This window comes from Papio anubis, chromosome 14 (genome assembly GCF_008728515.1).
Source record: "Papio anubis isolate 15944 chromosome 14, Panubis1.0, whole genome shotgun sequence".
NCBI classification, from domain to species: Eukaryota; Metazoa; Chordata; class Mammalia; order Primates; family Cercopithecidae; genus Papio; species Papio anubis.
In genome coordinates this window covers 54,911,008-54,924,201 of record NC_044989.1, presented here as the reverse complement: position 1 = coordinate 54,924,201, position 13,194 = coordinate 54,911,008, and the positions used below count along the sequence as shown (strand labels likewise).

The 13,194-nt window shown below is 42.9% G+C and overlaps 1 protein-coding gene across 3 annotated transcripts in view; it reads right to left on the bottom strand.

Annotated features, from left to right (window-relative positions):
- The window catches only part of SPTBN1 (spectrin beta, non-erythrocytic 1), a 215,097-nt gene extending 202,235 nt beyond the window's left edge, over positions 1-12,862 (bottom strand). Inside the window, exon 1 of one of the 3 annotated variants that reach the window (XM_021924821.2) lies at positions 12,666-12,862. The gene's annotated coding sequence lies outside the window, so the exon portion shown is untranslated. Of the gene's footprint in view, positions 1-11,897; positions 11,964-12,665 lie in introns of those variants that run through there. The other 2 variants (XM_021924817.2, XM_017947527.3) reach the window with 2 other exon arrangements.
- Between the last annotated feature and the right edge of the window lie 332 nt (positions 12,863-13,194).

The window sequence follows — 13,194 nt, the reverse complement described above, 5'->3', positions numbered from 1 at the left end:
GCTTTTTTAATCTTCCAATGAAATATTTCTCCCCTCTTCCCACTCCCTCTTTTCCTTCCGCAGATTTGGAAGTCGTTTTGGCACCTTCCTCAGAAAGAAGCCAAATATTAGAGCTAAGGCAACAAAGGCTGGTAAGTCACCTCCATCCATCTGACGTCCTAAAGGCTTAAAGAACTGGCTTGCATAATCAAATATAGATAAAGCTTTCTCTCCTTGAAACAGATCCTAAATCCCAAGATAGAATTTTAAAGAATCCAGCTAATACAAAGACCCCAAGAAAGTTGAGCTCTATTATATGCTTTCATCAGTTACAACCAAACCCAGCCCAGTAAAATTTATTACACTTCAAACCAAGATTATAATGACCACATCCATTCCACTGCGACACATTATAGGATAGCCGTTTCAAAGACTCTCTGAAATCGGAAGACAAAAGTAAAATCAGATGTTGTCCAAAGCATATGGAGACCTCTCTCAGGGGAATTAATGCAACTGTGATGGGAATTCCCTTCAGAACAAAACAGAAAGCATGTTATCTAATGAGAACTTAATTTCTGGTATTTTTCCATTGTAAAAAGACATTATTCAGAAAAGAGAAATAGCTACAATAAACCAATTTTTGAATTCTCTCTTCCTTCGCCATTTTTCTTTAACATCCCACCCCTAAAACAGCTCCGGGCAACAGATAGTGTTCATGCTACCGCTTTAACTATAGACTAGTCATTAGATTTTATGTTTTGCCATGTGACATGCATAAACTGCAAGAGTGCTGAGCATCATCATGTGATCAACAGACTGTCAAAACTCTATATCTTCATTCTAAGATTTGAGGATTGACCCTTAATACATATTTGTGAGACGAAGAAAAATGCACAGAAGAAAAAAAGGCTTAAAAGAGAAACACACATGTGTGTGTTAGTCTCGTTTGGATAACGGGCCCTAAGGAAAAGTGACAAATGGCCTTCTTCAGGGGCTTAAACACTAAAGGTCAGTGATGGTCCTTTTCACAGTTAAGAGGGAAAAATCTGAGGTGGGCTGGGTGGACTTTCTCCAAATAAGGGATTCTTCTGAATCCCTTATTTTCTGAATCCCTCTGCTAATATACTGTGTATATTAGCAGACACCCAGGCTGGAGTGCAATGGCGCGGTCTCAGCTCACTGCAACCTCCGCCTCCTGGGTTCAAGCGATTCTCCTGCCTCAGCCTCCCAAGTAGCTGAGACTACAGTCGCCCCCACAACACCCGGCTATTTTTTGTATTTTTAGTAGAGACAGGGTTTCACTATGTTGGCCAGGCTTGTCTCGAACTCCTGACCTCATGATCCATCCATTTCGGCCTCCCAAAGGGCTGGGATTACAGGCGTGAGCCACCGCACCCAGCCGAGAAACACTAAAATATTAACCGCATGTTTCTGGGGTCATGTAGCATCTAGTGATTTTAATTTTCTTCTTTCTATTCATCTTTAGTTTCCATATGATCTAAAATGAACATCTATTATTTCGGTAATAAAAAGATATCTTAAAAATACTTTTCTATTTTTGTTATGATGATTTTATGCTAACTTATGCCTTTATGATGGTATATATTCTTCATCAGCTATTCAAAAAAACTATATATACTGTATATATTAGCAGACATTGTCAAAAAAAATCAGGGATTCTAAAGTGATAAAAATACAAAGAATATTTTAATTTTTACGACTACTGTAATCACTGTAAAAGCACACCTGGCTGGGCATGGTGGCTCACACCTGTAATCCCAGCACTTTGGGAGGCTAAGGAGGGCGGATCACCTGAGGTCAGGAGGTTGAGACCAGTCTGGCCAACACGGTGAAATCAGACTCTACTAAAAATACAAAAATTAGCTGGGTACGGTGGTAGGCGCCTGTAATCTCAGCTACTCGGGAGGCTGAGGCAGGAGAATCGCTTGAACCCAGGAGGTGGAGGTTGCAGTGAGCTGAGATCGCGCCACTGCACTCCAGCCTGGGGGACAAGAAAAGACTTTGTCTCAAAAAAAAAAAAAAAAAAAAAAAAAAAGCACTCCTATGCTTATGCTTGCAGGTTTCAAAATGCTGTGGAAAATGTTTAAACATCACAGATCAAAATAAATAAGCATTGTTTTAAGGAAGAATCTAGGTTTTCCTTCCCGTTCAAGTAGATAAGATCAAGAGAAAAAAGCCACCTCCTACCCCCCCGCAAAAAAATGCCCTATCCCTATCCCAGCCCAAGACTTTACAGCTGGTGAAGAACATTCCAGAAAAATGTACAGCCCTTCAACATTTATATTTGGCCTTGAGGCAAACACACTAGAACAAAGTGTATCCCTGAAACAGCCACCCAAGAGTACTGTAGGGAAATGAAACTTCATCCAGAGCCAAAGGCAGTGGCCATTAGTGGCTGATTCCTCCTGGAAAATGTTTCTGTCAGGCGCTCTCGCAGCCCAGTTCCTACAGCTTTTCCCACACTCTGCAGAAGTAATGAACTGCCAAGGCTGTAACAAAAATGAACATTCAAACAAGGAATGAAAAGATCTTTTAAAAATTTCAGTGTTCTTTATATCTTCATTATTAATACTGCTTTTTTGTAAGTTTGGTAGAAAAAAATTGAACACCAGAAAGTATATTTAGCTGATTAATCACTTGATTAGTTCGTATCCTGCTAAAATGAGGTTTGGTCTAAAGTGTTAGGATATTTTTGATAAAGAGCAAGACTTTATTAATTATTTCCCGAAACTTAGAAAATACGGAGAGAAGAAATATACAGAGATTAAATATTCTGCAATTCCATTACCCAAGATAACCACTGTTAATAGGCTCATGAACTTTCTAAGAATAAACATACTTAATTACACAAATTACACATTGAACATATATACCTCAAAGGAATAAATTCTGTTGTACTTATATATCATTCTAAATTTCATACTAGTTGATCTATTGGGTAAAAATCTATAGTTATGTTCTAATACATATTTTACGGCCCAACTAGTGGCTTCAAATTTGTATATTAAAGATCAAAACTAACAGGGCACTCTTGATTCTAGAGCAGAGATATTTAAATGATTCCAAAAATCACTCAGCTGTTTACTCTCACAGTTGAGAGTTTCTTAAGAATGGAAGTATGATTCCCATAAACAAGGGTCAGTTTTAAAGCAATCTTGATAACATCTTATTTTCCTATGTCAAAGCACAATTAATCCTGAAAGCTTACTCAAACAACCACTCAGTTAAAGCTGATGGCAGAAAAATTACAAAATTCATGGAAATTCATTAATTTTTGTAAATTACATTTTACAAAGTACCAATACAGTTAGAGACTTTGGACCACAAAACAGAAAGTACTACTCCCTCCCAAACACTTCCTCCACTGGCTAAGGACAACTTGACTCATTCATGGGATTCATTTTCAAAATATTGTCTCTATAAAATTCCCCATTTAAAATGTTTTAAAATAGCCTTGTGCCTCCCTTCGTGGTAGAGATTACTCAATCAAACACACACATCTCTCTTCCATGTGTGAGAGAGAGATATATATGATAAACACGATATGTATGCATCATACATGTTACATATACAAAAACATAACATTGTATAATAATTTCTTTTCATAGAAAAAAAGAAGAATATTAAAATTAGTTCCTCTCAATCTCAGCCTACAGTATTCCCAGATGCTGAGACACCATTCACTGAAAGTAAATCTAAATCTGAAGTGATTTTTATTTTAAAATGTTCACTTGGAATTTTATCTTCATTTCTGACCAATTCCAATGAAACATGATGGTCTAGTGGTTACAAACTAGCACCAGTAGCAGTGTTTAGGTTTCCACAAGTGAGAACAAGCACGTCATGGAATTCCACTGCTCTGCACTCAAGTGTGGAGATTGGAAATACCAAAGAACTCCAGTCCTCTGCACTTTTTAAGCTGCCTAGGTTAGTGTAGAGAATTAATACATTTGAATACACTAATTTGTCTCACACCTATACCCTTAAGATGCTAACTTACACATTATATCATTGCTCTTAGAAAATTGCAAAGAAGGACAGATATAACAATCACTGGATTTAAAACTATTTCTTAATAATGATCTACAATTGGACAGATTTACATTTTCTTTCCTTTTTAAAAATTAGAATTTTTAAAGTGTTGATTGCTTTTTTAATTATTAAAAAATGGTGCCTAAGGCTGGGCGCAGTGGCTCACGTTTGTAATTCCAACACTTTGGGAGGCCAAGGCAGGCAGATCACTTGAGCTCAGGAGTTCAAGACCAGCCTGGGCAACACAGTGAAACCCCATCTCTGCAAAAAAAAATAAAAATTTAAAAATTATCCCTGTGTGGTGGTACACGCCTGCAACTACTTGGGAGGCTGAGGCGGGATGATCGCTTGAACCCGGGAGGTCGAGGATGCAGGGAGCTGTGTTCGTGTCACTGCACTCCAGCCTGGGCAACAGAATAAGACTCTGTCTCAAAACAAAACAAAACACAACACAACAAAACAAACAAAAATGGTCCCTATGGTCACCTGTATTATTTACTGTATTCTTCTCCACTGTGAAATATTTCAAAACTCAAAAAGAGAAACATTAAGTCATGGGAATTTCCTTTCATACAAGAGAGGAAATCACTCATCAACCTACCATCCAAAGCAAACTATTAACATTTTAATGTATTTCCTTCCAGTCTTTTACTTAATACAATAAAACTAGGATTATACTACACTATACAGTTTTGCATCCAAATATTTCCAGTAACCCCTGTATTATCGGCATCATCCCATCTCAGTAATATTCTTCCAAACCATTATTTTAAGCACTATATTGAATTCCACCCCACAGCTGTGCCATAATTTATCTGATTATGCTCCATTAAAAAAATTTCCCCTTTTCACTATTAATGTTGCCAAGAAAATCCTTGTTTAAAAACTTGTCCTTATTTTTAATTGCTTTTTTAGGTTACCAAGTAACATGTGAGATTTCAGTTCAAGAGGTGTAAGTATTTAAGGCTTCTGTTACGTATATATAACCCAACTGTTTCCCCTAACTTTGTATTAATCAAAATATGCTCTCAACAGGTGATGCAGAGCTCCCATCTCACAGCAGCCCAGAGCATTTTATCTATCCATTAAGTGGAAAAATTAATTGATTATTTTGGTCTGTATTTCATACACTGGTGAGTTTGAATTTACAGTTATCAGCCTCCTTGATTTCTTCCTTTATAAACTATCTGCTCATATCCTTTCCTTAGCTTCCAGGGCTTTAGCATTTTCTTGTTTGTTTAAAAAATACATATGTATTAATCAGATTTTCCTTTCCTATTATTTTGACATGATGTATAGGGACATGTTTAATACAGACTGAACTTAGTATTATTTACCTAAATGATTATTTGCTAGAATGTATCTTTTCTAAACAAATCAAACTGCTTATTTGAAAGAAAGCATAAAATTAAGTCAAACTAAGCAAAAATTCGACATTTTATAATTATTAAAATTTATTGTGATGAGTGCTGAATTACCTCATTTGGCTTTAATAATCCTATGTGCTAGGTACTCTCATTACGACTATTTTACAGATGAAGATGTTGAGGGACACAAAGAAATCTAGGCAGTTTGCCCAAGGTCACTTAGTGTGTGAGCAAAGTGAGTGGGTTGTGTAACTAAAGAGCCTGAAGCTTGGGGCCCAGGGCCCCTCCATCCAAAGCTTCCCATCAGCCTCTCTAGCCATGACCTCTCTCCACCTCCACTGAGGGTTCTGCTGGAACTTCAAACTCAAACACTGATATTAAAGTGAAACTGATAGTCCTCCCAAATATCCACTCATGCCCTTGACTTGTCTATTTCCGTCATCATCACCAAACACGCTCATTGTCATTATTCAAATTTGAAATCTTTATCACCTTAGCTTAGCTCCTCACCCACTAGGTCCACCTCCCATCCATCCTCCCATCCATTCACCCTACAAATAGCTTGGCATAGGATTGGGCCTTCACAACCATTCTCCCATCTCTCCTCTCCTTCTTGTTCCCTTGGCCACCACTGTAACTTGCTCCCTTTACTTCTGGACTCCCACTTCTCTCCTGTCTCCTTGCTTCTAGTTTCTTCCTGTGTCATTGTATTCTGAACACTGCCAAGGTAATGAGTTTCTCAAGTATATTATAATCACAGAATTTAGAAGTGTACAGGAGCTTAAAAACTGAATGCCAGATTTAATCGACTGGTAGTTATTGCCTAGAACACCATGTTGAGAATATGACTGAGACTCTATCTCAGCTCAGCGGAAAAAGAGTACCATTACTGATTTTCGATGGCTGCCAGGAACAGAAGCGAGTGATGCCATGTGCCATGTTTTAACCCCTACTATGATTTCATCTAAGTCTTTCATTTTATAAAATTAGATCTGAGACCAGAGGGTTAAGGGTTTGCCAAAGTCACACATCCAGCCTGTAAAAGGTATTTTACCTTCTGTGTATGGTACATAAAATGTATTCTATATACTAAAGTATACAGTCTTTTGATTCAGGAACTAATTCTTATTCAACTTTAAGCCAGTCCAAAAACCATAACAACTTCAAGTCCTGGCAAGATAATGTATCCAATAATTATTCATTAAATAAAAAACAATATTACAAAGTAATCTCAGAGTAGGAGCAAAGGGAGATCATTAATACTATAAATGCTTAATGGTCAAAAGAACTGTGTACAAATATATTACTTTCAAGAAGCGGAATCTAAACTGATAAGGGTTTCTAGTAAGTGGTCTCTTCAGACTGTAGTAATCAATACATAAATGCCATTGGTAATGCAGCCTTTTAAAAAATAAAAGTTAGAATAAGCCATTTAATAGCTCTCCAGACATAAAAATGTTTAGGTAGTTTTTGCAAAGTATACCAAAAGGGATCAGTGGGTCATAGTGCTTAGGCAGCCCCAAGAGAAAGGAATGAACTCTTATCAATCAAACACGTACTATGTGCCTGGAACTGTACACTGCTGCCTCATAACTGTAAGATAAACTAATAGTATTTCAATTTTTCCAATGAGCAAACTGTGGTCTTGAGTAACTAACTAGCTCAAAGCCAGTACCTAGCAGTAGCCATAAGGCTAGTATACAACACCATTAGGATTTGGGCCCAGAACCTGTTTGATTCCAAAACGAATGCTCTTTCCAAACAAAGAAAAACTTTTCTGCAATAACAAAATTATCCTCACAAACTTTAAAGGACAAAATACTGATTACGACTCTGCTAAATTACAAATAACTGATCATCAAAAGAAATCACAAATTCGAGTTTAAAAAAAAACACAAGCTGAGAAGTAATTGTCACAAGACATAAGATCCACAAAGGATTAGTAGGTAACCTACATATAGAACTACAAATCGATAAATGGGTAAAAGACTGAACAGGTACTTCGCAAAAGGAAGAACCCAAATGGTTAACAATGTAAACAGACATTCAACCTCAATAATCAGAGAAATTGCAAATAACAATCACAATGAGATAACATTTCACTGGACAAGATTTTCAAGCCTGGTATGTGAAGCACTGGCAAGGCTGTGGAACAACTGTAATACTTACGGCTAGTGGGAACACAATCAACCACTTCGTAAAAAACAGTTTGGTACTCTCTATTAAGGCTGATGATGCACATGCCCTGTGATCCAGAAAATTTCATTCCCTAGAGACAGCAAGTGGGTGTGTGTGCCTCCACATATGTACCAAGAGCCATATACAAAAACCACTCACAGCAACCCTTGTACAATAGCAAAAAAACTGGAATCAGTCCAAATCTCCATCTAGAGTAGAATGAATAAATCATGGTAGAATACTATACAGCAAGTGAAACTGAATGAAATACAGCCATGAAATGGATAAACCTTGGGAATAGAAGGTTAATCTAAACAGGTGAATCAGAAAAATACATAAAGTATAATTTCGTTGATATAAAGTTCAAAATCATACACAATCAAGATTTTTTAAAAAGGACAAACCATAGAGAAGGGAATGATAAGCATAAAATTCAGGATGGGGTTGTTTCAGATGGGATGATGGAGGTGGGCTCTGGATGTACAAGGCTCTTCTTGAACTAGCTGGTGGCTACCTGAGTGTCCATTGGTTTATGATTCTTTTTATTTTTTTGAGACAGAGTCTCACTCTGTCACCCAGGTTGGAATGCAGTGGCATGATCTTGGCTCACTGCAACCTCCGCCTCCCCAGTTCAAGTGATTCTCTTGCCTCAGCCTCCCGAGTAGCTGGGAATTACAGGCGCCTGCCACCATGCCCAGATAATTTTTGTATTTTTAGTAGAGATGGGGTTTCACTATGTTGGCCAGGCTGGTGTTGAACTCCTGACCTCAACTGATCTGCCCCCCTCGGCATCCGAAAGTGCTGGGATTACAGGCATGAGCCACTGCGCCCAGCTGGTTTACGATTCTTTAACATATATTTTAGGAACATTATTTTGTACCTACCAATTACTTGATTCAAAAAACAACTCTAAGAAAAGACTGGACGAGAGGGCAGGACATTGACTATATCAGATGACAGACATCAAGATGCCAGAGCAGAGCAGAGGGAGCAGAGGGGACCCTTTGCTCAGGGGTGAGCTTCCTGGGCTCCAGCTCTGATGTCTCAAAACCAATGCCTTCTTCTTTTAGAGGGGAAAAAAACTGTTTTTCAACTTCAGAGGTGTTTAACCAAAGAACCTAAAACACTGATTAATATAAATAAACCATGGTTTATAGGACTCTTCCACCAAGAATTAAAGAACAGCTTTATAAAATAATTTTGTATTAAATATTTTACAGTGAGTGCCTCACTTCTGTCACCATCATCAAGAAAAAAAATGTGCTGATACTTCAGCAAAAGAAAGGAAAATGCAAGAAGGAAACTTTTGATATTGAGGTCCCTTTGCTGAAGGAATAGAATAGAGTTTCTTCATTCAATGTGTATACAACTCACTTAAAGGTCTTGTTAAAATGTTGATTCCGATTGGCTGAGTTCAGAATGGTGCCTAAGAATCTGCATTTGTAACAAGCTCCCAGGAGATTCTAATGTTGGAGGTCCGTGAATCTCACTATGATAGCAAAGGACATTATGAAAATGGCTTCTCGAGAGATGTTCAAAAAATAGAAACACAGGTATATCTAACTGGCATAATTTCCTTTAACCACTGAGTAGAAAAAAAATTGATGATGTTATTCCTACACAATAAAAATTTAAATATAATAACAAGTGCTACCAGAAAAATCAGAGTACTAAACTAGGTCTTTTGCAAATAAAAGATGCCCTGAGAAAAAGCAAAGACTGAAAACTTACAGGAAAAATCCCTGAGATGCTTTACTCACTTCCACAGACCTACAAAGCTCACTCTTCTAACAGGGGTAGTTAGCCCCTTCCTTATGGAAGAATGGTTTGCATTCCCAAAAACGTAGTGAAAGAAACTAGGGCTACCATAGGGAGATCCACAGAACATTAAATAAAGCCCAATTAAAATGAAGATACTAGTTACGATGCAACATAATTAAAGGAGCATCACGCCATTGCACGTTAAAAAACAAAACAAAACAAAAAACAGGCTTTAAAATGTTCTATAAGAATACGCTATTAAAAAGAAAAGCTTAAAATTATTTCGACAGTATCCACACTGAATGATTTCCACTAATCATGTCTATGTTGAGTAGTAGTAAAATCCTTCCACTTCAAAATAGTACTTCCACATGTAAAGTCATACATTCATACATCAAGACAAAGCAACCACTCTACAAACCCTTCCAGGAAGCTCTGCCAATGCCAAGCCTCTGCTCAGGATGTGTCACAAGCAGAGTGAGGTCTTCTCATTTGCTCTACAACATCACAGATAGTTGTTACTAGTCTTGCCCAAGAGAAGCTCTTCACAGAAAACCTCAACTGTGGGAGACGACCTAGTGACAGCAGTTCCTTCACTGCCCAATACTTCTCCTTTCAGATGAAGGTTTTGGTCACTCCAGCAATGACAGAGTTACAAAGAGCTTAACCCAACAGAATTCTGCACCTGGTGTGTAAGTCAGAACAGCTAAACCTCCTGTGACATCAACACAGGATATTTCTTACAACAAAGTAAATCCAAAACGTCTGGATGATCCATGGGAACAACATTCATAAAAATCTGTACGCAACACGATTTTATACAACCAGCACAAAAAGTCCCATACTTTAACGGGAGTTTCATATTTTGAGTTTCTCTAACAGAAACTCAAAATAATGCACATACACCACACAATGTACATGCAGTTCTATTCTGCAGAGCCACATGAAATCAAAAGCCACTAACTTGGATTCACTAGAAATTTTTAAAAACACAAGCAGGCACGCCCTTGGCTTGCAAACACTGACCTTCCCTTCCAACTAGCATACTGAAATTTCCTTTTTCACCTACACATTTTAGAAAAGCCTGGGTTGACATTTGAAATATATCCCATTTGCCATCCCACACGGAATAAATGAATTATAGAAATGGCATTTAGAAGGGAAATTCCCTGTGTCCTGGCCGAGACCAAACATGAGAACATTGGGAACCATCTCCTCCTAACTAGATACCAGTCAAGAGGCCTTGGTGGTCTGCCCTTCTCCACCCTCTCCCCAGTCACAGCTGTGAAAAATATGTATACAAAAAATACATATAAACAAACACAAATGCAGCCTGTTACTGTCATAATCCCATTAGTTACGCCTGGACACTCAACTCGGCTATCTGAATCAACAGAAATCTGAATACCAACTTACCCTCCATCATGACACTCACACACCTAATAATCCTTAATAAAGCATCCAAATAATGCAATTGTACTTGACTTAGAAAGAGCAAACGATGAAAACAAAACAAATACAGGCTAAAGGAATCATTTACTATCCACTAAAAAACATATACATTCCTTTCAAAACAACCTACTGAATTTTAACATACTTATAAATGTCTTAGTGACATAAAAACTAAAACACATTAATCATTTCATTTATAAAATTGTTTCCTATAGAAAAAATGCACGCTTGGTATTAACCAAAGACAGAAGAGGTACTGTAATGTCACAGTTGCGAAGGTCCAATTAATAAACACCAACTTTTCATGTAGAAAGAAATTAATGCATAGCTGGGTTGTGGTTATACATTATGGATGATCCACAGAATAACGCTGCGGCTCCCCACACTGACTGCACCATTGCCTCCGCACACCACTGGGCCCCGTCCTTCCTGCAGCCTCTCCCTGTGGCTCAGGTCCCCTGGTCGCAGATCAGATTCCGATCCGCATCCGCAGGCCGGCTCCCCTCTGCCTGCACTGGTGCTGCAGGGCGCCCCTCCGAACGAGCGCAGCCCAACGAGAGGTGCAGGAGGGATGATCCCAAAAGAGAAGACTCTCCCCTGCTCACACCTAGGTGACCTGGTCCTCCTGACGCCACATCCAGCAGAAGCTGCAGGACAACGTAGTAGCAGCTTCAGGCCTCGGCCAAGGGCAGCCCCGGGCCTGGGTGGGGCCGGGCGGGGGCCGCAGGCGCCGAGCAGCCGTGCCAAGCCCCGCCAGCGAGAACCAAGGAAGCTGCGATACTGCTGCATTGTGCTGCATCACGGCGAGGGCACCGTGAGCCATCCATCTTGCCAAAAAAGCACATCCCCTCCCAAATAGACCCCACCGAATTCAATTTTCTCCTCCGCCAAAGCACCCCCACACGCACCCCGTCCTCACTATCTGGCCTGGCTTTGGGTTGGAAAAATAATGGACAGAGGTTTGCGTTCTGATCCCCACCCCCTCCCCATCTGATGGCAGCAGTTGGCACTTTTCCTATCACAAAAACAAAGAGAAGGCGCCCCCTAAAAGAGGGCCGTGGGCGTGGTGTGGGGGGTGATGACGAGAGGGGCTTCCAGCCCACCTACCCAAGGCAGGCCCGGAGGGTCCCCGCGCTGAGACAAACCTGTTGAAGAGAGGGTGGCAGGAGCTGAAGGGCGGGCGCAGCGGCGGCTCGGCGCCCGGAGGCGGCTCACGCCCAGCCCTGGGAGAGTGGGGACGGCAGAAAGGGCGGGGGGGGGGGGGGGGGGGCGCAGAAGGGTAGCGAGCGCTGGGACTGGGCGGGGGTGGGGGCGCGGGGCCGCCGCCTCCAGCTCAGCTGCAGCGCGGCACAGCAGGGACCACGCCTGGCCGCATCCCCTGCACCGCTACGCGCAGAGCCCGGCCCTGTCACAGCCGCCCCCGCTCCCCACCCGCGGGGCCACAGGGAGGGCACCTGAAAATAGACCCTCCTGCTGCCCGCTCCGCACCCACCTCCGCGCCAGGAGCCGCCGCGCCCGGCTGCAGGGAGGCGACAGCGGAGGCAGTGAGGAGGAATCGCCGGGGCTGGGGCCGGGGCCGGGCGGCAGCGGTGCGCACGGCGGATCTGCGGCCGCCTCACCGCAGAGCCTGCCGCCCCTCGTCCCGCATCACCCGAGTACCAATGAGCACCCGCGACCCGGGCTCCCCGCGCCGCCCCCGCCCGGGCTCTGCAGCCTCCCTGCCCCCACGCGGCTCCCCGGGCGCAGGGCAGGCGGGCAGCCGCGTTCTCCGGCCCTGGGCCCGCGCCCCTCCTCCCGCCAGTCCGCCGCCGCGGAGCCTGCCCGGGAGGCAGCCCCAGTGAGTTGGCATCTCCCTACCTCGGGCCCCCTACCTACCTCCCGGGGATGGGGTGGGGGCGCCGGGGTCCCGTCCTCCTCCCGCTCCTCGGCGGCCGGGCGGGTGGGCCGGGAGGCGACTCCGCGGGTCTGTCCGCGGCTGGGGCCGGGGCTCACAGGACGGGACCAGTGGGCGCTGCTGCGCAGGGCTGCGCGCTAGCTCCGGGAGGAGAGGCGGCCGAGGGAGGGACTGGAGGAATCCGCAGCCTGCACGGCAACAGCTGCACTGATTCCGGGGGCTGGGCGGGAGCGCGGGGGGCGGGGGAAGGAGGAGAGGAGGGCGCTCGCAGGGAGGGGGCGAGGGGCGGGGAGAGGAGCGCGCGGGGCGGGCGCGCGCGCACACGCACACACGCGCACTCGCGGACTCCCTCCCGCACGCCCTCCGCCCTCCGCCCTCCTCCCTCCCTCCTCCCTCCCCCCTCCCGCCCGCTCCCTCGGCTTCGCCAGCCCTCTCCTCCTGCCCCGAGCCCCGCAGCTGCCCACCCGGCGCTCGCTCGGCCAGGGAGCCGAGCCTCGGGCGCGTTCTCGT